This window comes from Bos indicus x Bos taurus, chromosome 3 (assembly GCF_003369695.1).
Source record: "Bos indicus x Bos taurus breed Angus x Brahman F1 hybrid chromosome 3, Bos_hybrid_MaternalHap_v2.0, whole genome shotgun sequence".
Classification (NCBI taxonomy): Eukaryota; Metazoa; Chordata; class Mammalia; order Artiodactyla; family Bovidae; genus Bos; species Bos indicus x Bos taurus.
Genome location: NC_040078.1, coordinates 12,005,409 through 12,023,343, shown reverse-complemented (window position 1 = coordinate 12,023,343; position 17,935 = coordinate 12,005,409). Strand labels below are relative to the sequence as shown.

Here is a 17,935-nt window from a genome sequence, read left to right as displayed (position 1 = left end):
GACTCGATGGACATGAGTCTGAGTGAACTCCGGGAGTTGGTGATGGACAGGGAGGCTTGGCGTACTGCGATTCATGGGGTCGCAAAAAGTCGGACACGACTGAGCGACTGAACTGAACTGAACTGATGCTGGATTATCCAGGTGGCCCAGTGTAATCACAGGAATGCTTAAGAGGAAGAGGAAGGCAGGAAACGGACAGGCGGCAGCACAAGGACACAGCCGCCACTGCAGGCTCCAGAGCTGGAAGGAGAGGCCGCAAGCCAAGGCACAAGACGGCCTCTAGATGCTGCAAAGGGAATCCACCCTCTAGCAGGAACACGACCCTGCTGACACCTTCCTGGAGTCTACCCAGTGAAACTCGTTTCAGACTTCTAATCTCTCAATCTATACGTTGATACAATGGGGTATTTTGAGCCACTCAATCTGTGCCTACCTTCAACACTGCCTGCCTCATTTTGTCTATTCCTGTAACTTATAGCCCCTTGAAAATCATGCACCCAACTCAAGCCTCATAGTTTGGTAGTGCATTAAAATAGACCTTCAACACCTTCACCTTTGTTGCTTTTCAGTCGCTCAGTGGTGTCCAGCTCTTTGCAACCTCTTGGACTGCAGCATGCCACACTTCCTGGTCCTTCACCGTCTCCTGGAGTTTGCTCAAACTCATGCCCATTGAGTTGGTGATACCATCCAACCATCTCATCCTCTGTCATCCCTTTCTACTCCTGCCTTCAATCTTTCCCAGCATCAGGGTCTTTTCTGATTAGTCGGCTGTTCACACCAGGTGACCAAAGGATCAGAGCTTCAGCTTCAGCATCAGTCCTTCCAATGAATATTCAGGGTTGATTTCCTTTAGGATTGACTGGTTTGATCTCCATGCTGTCCAAGGCACTCTCAAGAGTCTTCTCCAACACTACAGTTTGAAGGCCATCAATTCTACAGCCCTCAGCCTTTTTTATTGTCCCTCCCTCCTTGGGGACCCCTGGACTTCTTATCAACCTGCCTAGGAATTGACTGTCTCAATACCAAGTGAAACTGGTAGAACAGGGTTGCCCGAATTGTGAGACCGTACTACGAGTAAGCAAATCTGAGTAAGCTGAGAACAATGGCCTTGAAGCAGGATTCTTGCCTATAGTTAGGTTTTCTGTGCCCATCATTGCATGGTTTATGGGAGGGCCAACCAAGCCAAAAAATCAGGCCCATAATAGACAACAGCAGTCAAAGAAGGAAGAAATGCATTATTACATCAGGTCTGAGGGGGAAGTGAGGATTCACACAGTGCAATTAATCGCAAATTTACAAGTTAGAATGTGTCCAGAACAGCACTGTCTAATGAAAATGAAGAGGAAGCCACACATGGAATTGAACAGTTTCTAATAGTCATGTTTAAAAGGTAAAAAGAACCAGATACAATTAATTTTAACATATTTAACTCAATGTATCCAAAATATGAAACTTTCATTGTGCAATCAATATTTTAAAAATTGGAGGGAGATTTTTATCTTATTTTGTATATTTAAATTTTTGAAGTCTCATATGTATTTTATACTTACAACACATCTCAGTTCAACTGGTCATATTTCACATCCCAGTAGTCACCTGGAGATAATCTACCATATTGAATAGTGCAGATCTAGAGAAAGTTGGAGTTTTGCAGTGGGAAAAGGGGCAGTGTAAGTGGTTCAGGACTTTTCCTATAAAGGTCCATATAGTCAAAGCTAGGCTTTTTCAGTAGTCATGTACAGATGTGAGAGCTAGACAATAAAAAAGGCTGAGGGCTGTAGAATTGATGCCTTTGAACTGTGGTATTGGAGAAGACTCTTGAGAGTCCCTTGGACAGCAGGGAGATCAAACCAGTCCATTCTAAAGGAAATCAACCCTGAATATTCACTGGAAGGATTGATGCTGAAGCAGAAGCTTCAATACTATGGCCACCTGATGTGAACAGCCGACTAATCAGAAAAGACCCTGATGCTGGGAAAGATTGAAGGCAGGAGTAGAAAGGGATGACAGAGGATGAGATGGTTGGATGGTATCACCAACTCAATGGGCATGAGTTTGAGCAAACTCCAGGAGACGGTGAAGGACCAGGAAGTGTGGCATGCTGCAGTCCAAGAGGTTGCAAAGAGCTGGACACCACTGAGCGACTGAAAAGCAACAAAGGTGAAGGTGTTGAAGGTCTATTTTAATGCACTACCAAACTATGAGGCTTGAGTTGGGTGCATGATTTTCAAGGGGCTATAAGTTACAGGAATAGACAAAATGAGGCAGGCAGTGTTGAAGGTAGGCACAGATTGAGTGGCTCAAAATACCCCATTGTATCAACGTATAGATTGAGAGGTTAGAAGTCTGAAACGAGTTTCACTGGGTAGACTCCAGGAAGGTGTCAGCAGGGTCGTGTTCCTGCTAGAGGGTGGATTCCCTTTGCAGCATCTAGAGGCCGTCTTGTGCCTTGGCTTGCGGCCTCTCCTTCCAGCTCTGGAGCCTGCAGTGGCGGCTGTGTCCTTGTGCTGCCGCCTGTCCGTTTCCTGCCTTCCTCTTCCTCTTAAGCATTCCTGTGATTACACTGGGCCACCTGGATAATCCAGCATAGCCTCATTATTTTAAGCTTAGTGATTATTTAACTTATATGTAGAGTACCTCATGCAAAATGATGAAGCACTAGCTGGAATCAAGATTGCCAGAAGAAATTTCAATAACCTCAGATATATCAGCTATCTCAGCTATGCAGATGGCAGAAAATGAAGAGGAACTAGAGACCCTCTTGAAGAAGGTGCAAGATGAGAGGGAAAAAGCTGGCTTAAAACTCAACATTCAAAAAAGTAAGATCATGGCACTTGGTTCCATCACTTCATCAAAACTAGATGGGGAAACAATGGAAACAGTGACAGATTTTTTTTTTCTTGGACTCCAAAGTCACTGCAGATGGTGACTGCAGCTATGAAATTAAAAGATGATTGCTCCTTGGAATGAAAGCTATGACAAGTCTAGACAGCATATTAAAAAGCAGAGACATTACTTTGCCAACAAAGGTCCATCTAGTCAAAGCTATGGTTTTTCCAGTAGTCATGTATGGATATGAGAACTGGACCACAAAGAAGGCTGAGTGCCAAAGAATTGATGCTTTTGACCTGTAGTGCTGGAGAAGAGACTTGAGAGTCCCTTGGAAAGTGAGAGAGTCAATTCCTAGGCAGATTGATAAGAAATTCAGGGTACCCAGGGCGGATAAAGGGGTCTGGGGCTCTCGAAGTGGAGATTGAGGGTCTGGAATTCTCAAGGAGGAGAAAAGGACAAAGGTTTTTTTTTTTTTCCCCCCTCTGCATTTCTTAGTCTCAGTCAATTACACAACTCAGTTTAAGTTCTGTACTAAGGATTATATACAACAACAATGTATCCGGCTGGAGGATAGTTTCTCCTGAAAACTTTCTGACTAATCCTGATATCTTAGAATGTATATTATGGGAGTGGCTCTGGAGGATTTTTCTATTGTTAAATTCTAATCTTGTTATCCTAAAATGTAAATTGTGGAAGTAGGTCTGGTAAAATTTTCAGAAACGAGACATTCTTTTGATTCATTGTAATCACTAATTAAAAGGTATATATATAGGTCTTTAGTTTCTTTAGGTAGATATATTCCTAAGTATTTTATTCTTTCCGTTGCAATGGTGAATGGAATTGTTTCCTTAATTTCTCTTTCAGTTTTCTCATCATTAGTGTATAGGAATGCAAGGGATTTCTGTGTGTTGATTTTATATCCTGCAACTTTACTATAATCATTGATTAGTTCTAGTAATTTTCTGGTGGAGTCTTTAGGGTTTTCTATGTAAAGGACCTAATGCATATATATGGAATTTAGAAAGATGGTAACAATAACCCTGTGTACGAGACAGCAAAAGAGACACCGATGTATAGATCAGTCTTATGGACTCTGTAGGAGAGGGAGAGGGTGGGGAGATTTGGGAGAATAGCATTGAAACATGTATAATATCATGTATGAAATGAGTCGCCAGTCCAGGTTTGATGCACGGTACTGGATGCTTGGGGCTGGTGCACTGGGACGACCCAGAGGGAGGGTAGGGGAGGGAGGAGGGAGGAGGGTTCAGGATGGGGAACGTGGGTATACCTGTGGCAGATTCATTTCAATATTTGGCAAAACTAATACAATATTGTAAAGTTAAAAAAAAAAAAAAGGTATATAACTCCGTTGCTAACACTAGCAAGGGGGTACTCTTTCTGCCCCCTTCTGATGTCTATGTCAGAAGCTTTCTCTGTCCCTTTTATACTTTAACAAAACTCTATTGCACAAAAGCTCTGAGTGATCAAGCCTTATCTCTGACCACGGATTGAATTCTTCTCTTCTGGAGGCCAAGAATCCCGGCATCTTTTTATGGGTCAGCAGCAACCTTTCAAAAGCACAGTGATGAAACCAGTCAATCCTAAAGGAAATCAACCCTCAATGTTCATTGGAAGGACTGATGCTGAAGCTGAAGCTCCGATAATTTGGCCACTTGATGTGAAGAGCTGACTCACTGGAAAAAGACCCTGATGCTGGGAAAGATTGAAGGCAAGAGGAGAAAGGAGCAGCAGAGGATAAGATGATTAGATAGCATCATTAACTCAATGGATACGAGTTTGAGCAAGCTTTGGGAGATGGTGAAGGACAGGGAGGCCTGCCATTTGCAGTCCATGGGGTCCCAAAGAGTCAGACATGACTGAGAGACTGAACAACAACAATTCAAGAAGCACCATCTCACCATCTCCCATTTGTAGTAAAATTGATCTTGCTTTCCCTTCTACTGTAGAGTGTCTTTTCCCAGGAACCCTTTATTCAATTAGATTTATGAGTCACCTGGGAAGATAGTGTGTAACCTCAGGGAATTCTCAGTAGGAAGGAGTCAGCAAGGCTTAACCCCAGTTACAAAAGAGTGGGAGGTGACTTCAACTTTAACTAATCCAATGCTTTAATTTTCAAGTGAAAATGAAATGTATAGAGAGGAGCATTATACATAGTGATAAAGAATCTAAATTCTAGCTCCTGAATCCAAGACAAGAGAACGAAGAAGCTGATCAAACATGTTAGTCACTTAGTTGTGTCCGATTGTCACCCCATAGACTGTAGCCCACCAGGCTCTTCTGTCCATGGAATTCTCCAGGCAAGAATACTGCAGTGGGTAGCCATTCCCTTCTCCAAGGGATTCTCCCTACCCAGGGGTGGAATCCAGGTCTCCTGCATTGCAGATAGATTCTTTACCATCTGATTCACCAGGGAAGCCCATCTGATCAAAAGAGTTTGGTGAAAGAACTGGAGGTTTAAGCAAGTGGCAGTCATGGTACTACAGTCACAAATATAGTCCATGCAGGTATGAGAACAAGTAAAGGAGAGCGTGGGACTTTCCTGGTGGTCTGGTGGTTAAGGCTCCATGCTTCCACTGTAGAGGATTGATCCCTCGTCCCACAAGCTATGGGCATGGCCAAAAGAAAGACAAGAAGGAAAGGAGAGTGTAACTCTGAAAAAGTGACAAGGCTGGTGTTTTGGCCAAGTAGTGGAAGCTGAGTGAGTAACAGTGGTAAGGGTGTGTGGGGAGGAGGTACTGACAGAAGGATTTCCATGGTTGACCAATTTCTATAGCTCAAACAGAACCAACACCTAGAGTCCTGGGTCAAACTGCCCCCTACTCCTTTTTTTTTTTTGGTAAACTAGCTGACATCAGCAGAGAATTTGCAATTATCCTTCTCAGTGGCCTAAGAAAGTGTTTTCTCTCTTCAGTACCTTTTTTTTAGTGTTTCTGCCAGGTTGCCTTCTCCCTGAAACATTGCCAAAAAAAAAAAAAAAAAGTTGTTCTCTGATACACAATGAGATCTGAGATTCAGACGAAAACTGTCTCTGTTTTTACAGTACAGGTCTCTCCTACTTACCAAGGTGGAATGCGGTGACACTTTTTCTCAAACTCAGTACATTTATAGGCTTTTTCACTAATGAGAATTCTAGTGCTGGATGAAATGAAAGCTCTGAAGGAAGCATTGCCATACTGGGTGTATGCTTGCATGCACACACACACACATACACACACTTGGATTTCTCTTCCAGTACCTTCTCAAAGGACAGCATGCCAAATGAAGTTCTTCCCAAGCTCACCTCATGTATGCGTGCAGCCTGCATTGCTTCAATCGTGTCCGACTCTTTGTGACTCCGGGGACTGTAGCCTGTCAGGCTGCTCCGTCCATGGAATTCTCCAGGCAAGAATACTGGAGTGGGTTGCCATGCCCTCCTCCAGCGAATCTTTCTGATCCAGGAATGGAACCTACATCTCCTACATCTCCAGCTTTGGCAGGAGGGTTCTTTACCACTAGCCCCACCTGGGATGCCCAAACTCACTGCACATTCACACCCATCCCTCTGAGAATGTTTCTTCTGGACAAGGACATCTTAGGGGAAATTACTGACACTTTTTTCTTGTTGAGAAGCCTTCTTTATTGTCCACTATCTTCCTGTTGTTGAATTTTTTACAGTTTGGATGTTGTGCAGCATTTATTGATCTTTTTTGTACTATTTCAGTATGCTTTGAAACTAGACCTGAGAAAAAAATTAAAGAAAAACATGTCTCAAATATTGGTTATTCGGAAAATCCAGCTTTTCTCTTCTGAAGCATTCAGAACAAAGGAAGAAAACCACAATGATGTCTGGTTAACTTTCAATTATCCTGTTCACTTTCCACTGTTAATCTTCAGCTCTCATTAACCATTTTGGGCTTCCCTGCTGGCTCAGAGGTTAAAGCCTCTGCCTGCAATGTGGGAGACCCGGGTTTGATCCCTGGGTTGGGAAGATCCCCCAGAGAAGGAAACAGCAACCCAGTCCAGTATTCTTACCTGGAGAATCCCATGGAGAGAGGAGCCTGGTAGGCTACAGTCCATAGGGTCGCAAAGAGTCGAACAGTACTGAGCAACTTCACTTTCTTTTTAAGAGAAGCACAATAAAGCAAAAATCATGCTTTGAAGGATATAATAAGCAGATCTAGATGTTCTACAGCCATACGTTTTCTAAAGGCTTGGCTGAAATGAGACTTTAATATGAGATGTTATTAACTCATTCTCTAAAGTAGATCTACCACAGCATCCATCAGATGACACCTTTTAGACTTTTGAGGGTTTCCCAGGTGGCGCTAGTGGTAAAGAATCCACTTGCCAATGCAGGAGACATAAGAAGCTTTAGGTTAGATCCCTGGGTCGGGAAGATCCCCTGGAGAGGGTATGGCAACCCACACCAGTACTCTTGCCTGGATAGAGGAGCCTGAACTGAACTAAACTGATTAGAAACTTTAATTTTATCTGCAACTTTAATTCCTCTTTGCGATGTAACCTAACATAATCACACATTCTTGGGATTAGGATATAGATATCTTCCAAGAACCATTGGCTAGGTCTGGAAACTATACCTAAATCCCTCAGATTTATGTAAGCACTTACCCTCATGATCATGCATTTCTTGTATTCAATAATACATTATATTACAATGCATCTGTGTGGTTTTTCTCTCATATTGATCAAATACATGATGTCTTTCCAATACCTCCAGCTCTGTTACCAGCAAGGTGGCCCATAATTCAGTTCAGTTCTGATACTGATTACCTGGAGTTAGAGTCAGAGGGAATCACAGGTGGCTCAGTGGTAAATAAACTACTTGCCAATGCAGGTAATATGGATTCAATCCCTGGGTCAGGAAGATCCCTTGGTGAAGGAAATGGCAATATTCTTACCTGGAAATCCCATGGACAGACGAGCTTGGCAGGCTACAGTTCATGGGGCTGCAAAGAATTGGACACAACTAAGTGTGCATGCATGTGAAAGAGTAGACTGCCAGATATTTCTCTGGTGAAATGGGTTTATTTGAGATCAGCAGAGAATTTCAGTTTGGAGTCTGTAATTCATGAGCAGGTAGGGAAAGAGAATACTTTTATAGAGGGAACAGAAAGTTGGGAGAGTCAAAGTAAACAAAGAGTCAATGGCTTTTCATTGGCTGAGTCCTTGACAGGAAAGAAGAGGCATCTTTCCTCTTCCTGCTGGACTCTTGTTATCATTGTGGGGCTTGAGAGCTTCCCCTTCTGGTTTCCTGACTATATTTAATTGAAGCATCTGTTTGTTAATTTTTCATACTTAATTAAAGTTGTGAACCTAAATAAAGATGGGAGGTAATAATCAAGCAGAGAACATTTATTTGGGAACAAAGAATTGCAATTCAGAACACATAGATTCAGATAGCAACCCAACCAGTGTCCTGCTAAGGAATAAAAGCCAGAGGTTTTTGAAGGCAGAGAAGGACAGTTTGCCTTACAAGAGGTGGAGGCAAAAGTTAGTCTTGTCTAAATTTGATTGATTGCCAAGATTATCACTCAGATCAGATCAGATCAGTCGCTCAGTCGTGTCCGATTCTTTGTGACCCCATGAATCGCAGCACACCAGGCCTCCCTGTCCATCACCATCTCCGGGAGTTCACTTAGACTCACGTCCATCGAGTCAGTGATGCCATCCAGCCATCTCATCCTCTGTTGTCCCCTTCTCTTCTTGCCCCCAATCCCTCCCAGCATCAGAGTCATTTCCAATGAGTCAACTCTTCGCATGAGGTGGCCAAAGACTGGAGTTTCAGCTTTAGCATCATTCCTTCCAAAGAAATCCCAGGGCTGATCTCCTTCAGAATGGACTGGTTGGATCTCCTTGCAGTCCAAGGGACTCTCAAGAGTCTTCTCCAACACCACAGTTCAAAAGCATCAATTCTTTGGCACTCAGCCTTCTTCACAGTCCAACTCTCACAACCATACATGACCACTGGAAAAACCATAGCCTTGACTAGATGAACCTTTGTTGGCAAAGTAATGTCTCTGCTTTTGAATATGCTATCTAGGTTGGTCATAACTTTCCTTCCAAGGAGTCAGTGTCTTTTGATTTGATGGCTGCAATCACCATCTGCAGTGATTTTGGAGCCCAGAAAAATAAAGTCTGACACTGTTTCCACTGTTTCCCCATCTATTTCCCATGAAGTGATGGGACCGGGTGCCATGATCTTCGTTTTCTGAACGTTGAGCATTAAGCCAACTTTTTCACTCTGCACTTTCACTTTTATCAAGAGGCTTTTGAGTTCCTCTTCACTTTCTGCCATAAGGGTGGTGTCATCTGCATATCTGAGGTTATTGATATTTCTCCTGGAAATCTTGATTCCAGCTTGTGTTTCTTCGAGCCCAGCGTTTCTCATGATGTACTCTGCATATAAGTTAAATAAGCAGGGTGACAATATACAGCCTTGACATACTCCTTTTCCTATTTGGAACCAGTCTGTTGTTCCATGTCCAGTTCTAACTGTTGCTTCCTGACCTGCATACAAATTTCTCAAGAGGCAGATCAGGTGGTCTGGTATTCCCATCTCTTTCAGAATTTTCCACAGTTTATTGTGATCCACACAGTCAAAGGCTTTGGCATAGTCAATAAAGCAGAAATAGATGTTTTTTTGGAACTCTCTTGCTTTTTCCATGATCCAGCAGATGCTGGCAATTTGATCTCTGGTTTCTCTGCCTTTTCTAAAACCAGCTTGAACATCAGGAAGTTCACAATTCACATATTGCTGAAGCCCGGCTTGGAGAATTTTGAGCATTACTTTACTAACACGTGAGATGAGTGCAATTGTGTGGTAGGTTGAGCATTCTTTGGCATTGCCTTTCTTTGGGATTGGAATGAAAACTGACCTTTTCCAGTCCTGTGGCCACTGCTGAGTTTTCCAAATTTGCTGGCATATTGAATGCAGCACTTTCACAGCATCATCTTTCAGGATTTGGAATAGCTCAACTGGAATTCCATCACCTCCACTAGCTTTGTTCGTAGTGATGTTTTCTAAGGCCCACCTGACTTCACATTCCAGGATGTCTGGCTCTAGGTGAGTGATCACACCATCGTGATTATCTGGGTCATGAAGATCTTTTTTGTACAGTTCTTCTGTGTATTCTTGCCACCTCTTCTTAATATCTTCTGCTTCTGTTAGGTCCATACATTTCTGTCCTTTATTGGGCCCATCTTTGCACGAAATGTTCCTTTGGTATCTCTGATTTTCTTGAAGAGATCCCTAGTCTTTCCCATTCTATTGTTTTCCTCTATTTCTTTGCATTGATCACTGAGGAAGGCTTTCTTATCTCTTCTTGCTATTCTTTGGAACTCTGCATTCAGATGTTTATATCTTTCCTTTTCTCTTTTGCTTTTCACTTCTCTTCTTTTCGCAGCTATTTGTAAGGCCTCTCCAGACAGCCATTTTGCTTTTTTGCATTTCTTTTCCATGGGGATGGTCTTGATCCCTGTCTCCTGTACAATGTCACGAACCTCATTCCATAGTTCATCAGGCACTCTGTCTATCAGATCTAGTCCTTTAAATCTATTTCTCACTTCCACTGTATAATCATAAGGGATTTGATTTAGGTCATACCTGAATGGTCTAGTGGTTTTCCCTACTTTCTTCAATTTAAGTCTCAATTTGGCAATAAGGAGTTCATGGTCTGAGCCACAGTCAGCTCCTGGTCTTGTTTTTGCTGACTGTATAGAGGTTCTCCATCTTTGGCTGCAAAGAATATAATCAATCTGATTTTGGTGTTGACCATCTGGTGATGTCCACGTATAGCGTCTTCTCTTGTGTTGTTGGAAGAGGGTGTTTGTTATGACCAGTGCATTTTCTTGGCAAAACTTTATTAGTCTTTGCCCTGCTTCATTCCGTATTCCAAGGCCAAATTTGCCTGTTACTCCAGGTGTTTCTTGACTTCCTACTTTTGCATTCCAGTCCCCCATAATGAAAAGGACATCTTTTTTGGGTGTTAGTTCTAAAAAGTCTTGTAGGTCTTCATAGAACCGTTCAACTTCAGCTTCTTCAGTGTTACTGGTTGGGGTATAGACTTGGATTAGTGTGATATTGAATGGTTTGCCTTGGAAAGGAACAGAGATCATTCTGTCGTTTTTGAGATTGCATCTAAGTACTGCATTTCGGACTCTTTTGTTGACCATGATGGCCACTCCATTTCTTCTGAGGGATTCCTGCCCGCAGTAGTAGATATAATGGTCATCTGAGTTAAATTCACCCATTCCAGTCGATTTCAGTTCGCTGATTCCTAGAATGTTGACATTCACTCTTGCCATCTCTTGTTTGACCACTTGCAATTTGCCTTGATTCATGGACCTGACATTCCAGGTTCCTATGCAATATTGCTCTTTACATCATCGGACCTTGCTTCTATCACCAGTTACATCCATAGCTGGGTATTCTTTTTGCTTTGGCTCCATCCCTTCATTCTTTCCGGAGTTATTTCTCCACTGATCTCCAGTAGCATATTGGGCACCTATTTGTATGACAAGTTGCAGGTGTTCTTGCAGAGTCCTTGGAATATTTGTGGTTTGGCTCAGTTCAAAAGTTTATAGTTCCTCCTACCTGCTGAGAATGTGCATTACGTTCACCACCTTAATGACCTCCTGGCTACACTTTAAAGTCCCTTGACACAAGTGGCTCTATCTTATTTCACAATCCACAAAGTGAAAGCCTTTATTTTCAACCTTCAACTATTATTTATGACTGATCAAGGGAAAAAATCTAACATTTCATTCAATAATTTTATTCAACAAATATGTTATTGACTGCTTGAGACATTCTTTGTAATGTTCGGGATGCTAGGTGAACAAGAGGGAATTTAGCACATTTCATGACCTCACGTTGCTTGCTTACATTTTTAAGTTGAGTGGCAGACAATGAAGAGCTGAATATCTAAATATATAACATGACATCAGGTAATTATACATATTATGAAGAAAAGTAAAGCAGTGTAGGGAGAAAAACCTACAGGGAGAAGGAGTGGCAGGAAGGAGATGGAGCTTCATGTAACGTGATGTTAATAATGCTATCTGGGGTGTTAAAGAAACAGCAGACCTCAAATGAAGTCCTCTGTTCTCATGACAGCAAACCAAGACTTAATTGCAGCTTCAATCTCTACCAGGAATGCTGCTTTTAAATACAATCTGAAATTTCCTGATCAGTACTAGTATGAACAAAGACTAGCTAAGAATGTTGCTTACCACCAATTCTACATGGATTTAGTTGTAACCCTGTTAAGTCACTGACCAACAGTGCAGTGATTTAATTTCCTCTCAAAGGAAATTAATTTCCTTTGAGAGGAAATTAAGACAATAACAGGATGAGGTCCTCTGTGTTTTGGACAAGCAGCCTCCTTAGATAGATGTATATTGCAGAAAGAATTTTAATGAACCCAGATTCTTGCACTTACCAGTATGATGAAATAAAATCTGTGTTTTAAGACAGGGCAAGAAAATTCAAACATAAAATTCTCTCTCTGTGTGTTTGTGTCTTCTCCCTTCCTCTCTAAAGTGCACTGAGCATCTGCCTTACATGTTAATCAGAGCTCTTCCAAGATGAGAGTGCCTGCTCAACAGCAAAGATCATTTTTCCCCTCTCTGATGCTAGCGATGTAAGCACTTAAAAGAATAACATTATTTCCCAACTCTGTAGGGGGTTGAAGTGACTTACTGCTTGCTCTGTATGCACTTACCTGGACTGTATATATTATGTAAAATATCTGAATGTCATTTTGGTGCACAAAAATGTATATGACCATGCCTTTGACTTCTAACAGGTGAAACAGTTCCTCAGAACTTCTGAGCATCTGTCTTCCAGGCTATGATCCTCAGTTTGGCTCGAATAAGATTCCCTCTTTTCTTCTGAACCTGATGGTAAATTGAATTTTCATTGACACATACATAGAAAAATTATTAGAATTGTTAACTTTGGATAGCTTGTCTTTGTGCCTAGATTTTGTCTGTTACCAAGATGCCTGACACATATTCTCTAGTCAAAAATCATGTGTGTGTGTGTGTGCGCGTGTGCACTAAGTTGTGTCCCACTCTTTTGTAACCCTATGGACTGTAGCCCATCAGACTCCTCTGTCCATGGGATTTCCCAGGCAAGAATACTGGAGTGAGTTGCCATGTCCACTTCCGGGGTCTTCCTAACCCGGAAATCTAACTCATGTCTCCTCCATTGGCAGGCAGATTCTTTACCACTTAAGGCACCTGGGAAGCCTAGTCAAAAATCGTATATACATGTATATACTGTCTCCTCTCCTACCTTTTGGGAGCAATTTCTTCACAGCCACTGAGATACTGTCTCCCTAGCTTTTGGTTATCATCCTCAGTAAGATCTTGAATAAAACTGAAACTCACAACTCTCATGTTGTGCATTTTTCTGTAAGCCAACATGAAGTAATCTGCATAAAAAAACTACTGACTTTCCCTCCCTGCAAAAGAGGATGACCTGATCTGAGCAGTTTTTTTTTTTTTTTTTTTGCCAATAATTTCCTTATCCTCTCTTTTTTCTGTCTGTAGAAACCTTCCATTTTGTACAACTCCTTGGAGTACCTTTCTGTTTTCTAGATGGGATGCTGCATGATTCATGAACCATTGAATAAAGTCGATTAAATTTCATTTTTACTCTACTGCATTCTGTTTTCTAACAGGGGGATGAGGATTCCAGGCAGTGAGAAACACTGTGCAAAACATCCTGAAGTGAGAATTTGATTGGTGGTTTTGTGGAACAATGAAGAGGCCCAAGTGTGACTGTTGCCAAGTGAGTGAGGAGAAAAGAGGCAGGAAGTTGAGCAAGGGTGGTCCAGTGGCTAAGACTTTGTGCTTCCAATGTAGGGGGCCCAGGTTTGATCCCTATTCAGGGAATTGATCTCACATGCTACAACTAGGATCTGATGCAGCCAAACAAGTTTAAAAAAAAATTTTTTTTTTTTAACCCAATGCACAAACTAAGGGGGGGGGGAAGAGAAGAATTTGAGCCAGAGAAATATGACAGGGGATCAGATCCTTCAGGCCCTTGTAGGGTTCAGGCTCTGGATTCTACTCTGAGTGAAATCAGAGCCATTGGACAGTTCTGAGCAGATAAGCACCGTGACTTAACATTCTTTAAAAGGCCCTTTCTGGCTAAATTAAGAAGTATAGGTTGCAAAATTGAGGCAGAGAGAGACCAGTGAAGAGACTACTGCAACAGTCCCAATGTAAAAAAGAAATGTGATATGGAGCAGTTGTAGTGGTGGTGATGAGAAGTGGTAGGATGCTGGATATATATTTAAAGGTTAAATTGATGGATTTCCTGATGGGCTGGAAAAAAGAAAGATGTCAAATGGTGATTCCAAAGTTTTTTTTTTTTTTTTTTTTTATAAGAACCAATGTGACATTGATTAAGATGAGAAAACTGGCATAGGATGAGTCTGAGGAGGGGCAAGAAGCAGGAACTTGGCTTGTGGGCATGTTAGGTATTTTTGTCTAGCTGATGATAATGAACCAAATACATGCAACATTTTGGTCAAACCAAAGAAACTTCACAACTCTGTGAGGAGATATTAATTGTCCCCACTTTTTAGATGAGGAAATTGGGATTCAAGGAAGTGAAGAACCTTGTCCAAGTTGACACAGCCGGAACAAGTTAGACTTGTTGTTGAGACTGTAACTGAGCAGGACCCTATGGGGCCTTCCCAGGACAGGCCTTCCCCCACAGCCTCTGCTTTAGCTCTTCTCTGAAGTACCTAGATAACTTTATTTGATGCACATTTCTTGAATTGTTTTACAGATGTGACTCCCATACCCCAACAAATGGAAGATGTTAACCACTTGATGACCAGGAGCACACAGGCCCAGGCCTCCTAGTACTTCAGACTGATAATGTTAGCCCCTGTGACACCATCCTGTTACCTCACCTTCAGCCAGTCAGAGAATTGTGGTTGAGCTGATCACATACCCTGCAACCTCCCTCCGTCACCTGGGTTTTAAATATGCTTTACCAAAATGCTTAGGGGAGCTTGTGGCTTTTTAGTGGTTGAGCCACCCGTCTCCTTGCACGGGCCTGAAATAAACCTTTCTCTTCTCTAAACCCCAAAGTTTAGGTTTTTTTGGACTTACTGTACATTGGGCACATGAACTTGTGCTAATAAGACAAGGGTTTCCAGTGTGGTCTTCTAGGTTCTCTTAAGCATCATGGTTGCCTCAGCTCCTCACAGTTTGTAGCACAATAAAGCTAAACAACCAGACAACGGACACACTGCTAAGTCCTCCTGTGGCTCATGACCTGAATTAGACAATAACTTTTTTTACCTTGTCATAGCTTCTTATAGACTGTGTTTCTTCTGAATCTACTGCAGCTTTGTGGTTGGTAGCCAGGAATTTTAAAACACGGGCTTAATGCTCTTTTTAACATGGAATATGTGTCTCCATTTTTACAATTTACATGTATAATGCAAATCTGGTTTTTAATATTTATATGTAGCTTTGAAAAAAGCAAAAAGATGATTTTTTTCTATGTATTTTGCCCATATATCAATTTTGTTAATTTGTGCTTTGAATGGGAGTGTTGACTTCCTTTGTTATGATCATTTTAACTTCTCATAAGTTTAACCAGACATTGGAAAGCTTAAAATATCAGGTAGTTACCAAACAATTATATTAGGTGATAATTCTCCACTTTTCCTATAGTGAATAAACCACTAAGTTCTTTTATACTTTTTTTTCCTCTAAATATGAATGTTTGCTTCCAGACCATTAGCAACTTGTTAGAGAAACTATAAAGCAGCATAACCTAAAGTGAAAATGAAACCTTGCAATTCAAGATCAATCTCAAATTCATAACAGCAACATGAGACAGTGTGAAACTAGCATTCGATATTCTTTAAGTCATTTTTTTACTAAATTTTCTGGGGATATACCTTTTGGTCAATGAGGTGCACTTGTTTTTAAATACCAACTAGTAATTCCATTCAATTTATTTTCTTGTTTGGCCACGTCATGTGGCATGTGGGATCTTAGTTCTCTAACTAAGGTTTATAACACATGTCCTCCTACAGAGGAAGCACAGAATTACAACCACTGGACCCCTAGGGAAGTCCTTCATCTAATTTTTCAAATCAAAATTCCAGATGCTGTTTTGAATGCTGGGATATAGAACAGTGAAAAAAAAATGGATTAAAAACATAACACCCTCATGGAGCTTAATTTCTAATGAGGAGAGATGTGTTCAGTGAAAACAATTATAGCGTTAAGAGTAGGCAAGGCTATCCAGGTTAGATGAGGGCTTGTCTGACTGTTGTTGGGATTCTATGGTTGAGAGTTAAAAAAAAATGGGGAGGAACAGGAGGGAGTTAAAATGAGAGTTCTGAGAGTGAGTTAGGATGTCAAGGTGGAGGGGAGTCAGTATCTACGGGTGGAGAAGAACTTCACTTAAGAGCCTTGTTTGGTGGGAAATGGAACTAAGGGTCTACTAGGTGATCATTAAATATTTATTGAAAAAAATTTACCCAATTCTCCATGTCCGGATAACTTATTTTATATAGATTTTTGTTTTATTAAAGGCTTAAATAGAATTGTCTATCAGTTCAGTTCAGTCGCTCAGTCGTGTCTGACTCTGTGACCCCAAGTACTGCAGCACATGCCAAGCTTCCCTGTCCATCACCAACACCTGGAGCTTTGCTCAAACTCATGTCCATTGAGTTGGTGATGCCATCCGACCATCTTATCCTCTGTCATCCCCTTCTCCTCCTGCCTTCAATCTTTTCCAGCATCAGGGTCTTTTCCAATGAGTCAGTTCTTCACATCAGGTGGCCAAAGTATTGGAGTTTCAGCTTCAGCATCAGTCCTTCCAATGAATATTCAGGACTGATTTCCTTTAGGATTGACTGGTTTGGTCTCCTTGCAGTCCAAGGGACTCTCAAGAGTCTTCTCCAACACCACAGTTCAAAAGCATCAATTCTTTGGTGCTCACTTTCTTTATAGTCCAACTCTCACATCTATATATGCTGCTGCTGCTGCTGCTAAGTCACTTCAGTCATGTCCGACTCTGTGCGACCCCATAGATGGCAGCCCACCAGGCTCTGCCATCCCTGGGATTCTCCAGGCAAGAACACTATAGTGGGTTGCCATTTCCTTCTCCAGTGCATGAAAGTCAAAAGTCAAAGTGAGGTTGCTCAGTCGTGTCCGACTCTTAGCAACCCCATGGACTGCAGCCTACCAGTCTCCTCCATCCATGGGATTTTCCAGCCAAGAGTACTGGAGTGGGGTGCCATTGCCTTCTCAACATCTATATATGACTACTGGAAAAACCATTGCTTTTACTATACAGACCTTTGTTGGCAAAGTAATGTCCCTGCTTTTTAATATGCTGTCTAGATTGGTCATAACTTTTCTTCCAAGGAGTAAGCGTCTTTTCATTTCATAGCTGCGTCAACATCTGCAGTGATTTTGGAGCCCAGAAAAATAAAGTCTGTTACTGTTTCCCCATCTACTTGCCACGAAATAATGGGACAGGATGCCATGATCTTAATTTTTTGAATGTTGAGTTTTAAGCCACACTCTCCTCTTTCACTTTCATCAAGAGGCTCTTTAGTTCTTTGCTTTCTGCCATAAGTATGGTGTCATCTGCACATCTGAGGTTATTGATATTTCTCCTGGCAATCTTGGTTCCAGTTTGTGTTTCATCCAGCCCAGCATTTCACATGATGTACTCATCATGTGATAAATAACCAGGTTAAATAAATTAAATAAGAATTGTCTATCAAAGGCTGCTAAAAGATTGAATCCAAAATATTGATGGCTAGTTATATCATAGTAAGGGAGCTGTTTAGAGACACCAAATATAGAGTGGGGGTAAATACACTCTTTTTTGAATGGTGAAAAGTAGATTTGGGGTTCTCCCAGTGGTCGGAAGAACACAAGATTTTCAGATAAGATCAGGCACGTTCAGGGTGGTATGGCCATAGACAGAAGAACACAAGATTTTCAGAATATAATCTTTCTCCTCTGATGGAGCTAGCAAAAGATGCATTGGGGAAGTCATGGCACAGAAGGCATTGGTGCATTTCAG

The 17,935-nt window shown here is 41.6% G+C and overlaps 1 long non-coding RNA gene across 1 annotated transcript in view; it reads left to right on the top strand.

Annotated features, from left to right (window-relative positions):
- The window catches only part of LOC113884582, a 39,569-nt gene extending 24,613 nt beyond the window's left edge, over nucleotides 1-14,956 (top strand). The window contains exons 2-4 of the long non-coding RNA XR_003508922.1: nucleotides 12,660-12,756; nucleotides 13,539-13,648; nucleotides 14,657-14,956. This is a non-coding gene — a long non-coding RNA (uncharacterized LOC113884582). The remainder of the gene's footprint in view (nucleotides 1-12,659; nucleotides 12,757-13,538; nucleotides 13,649-14,656) is intronic.
- Nucleotides 14,957-17,935: the final 2,979 nt, after the last annotated feature.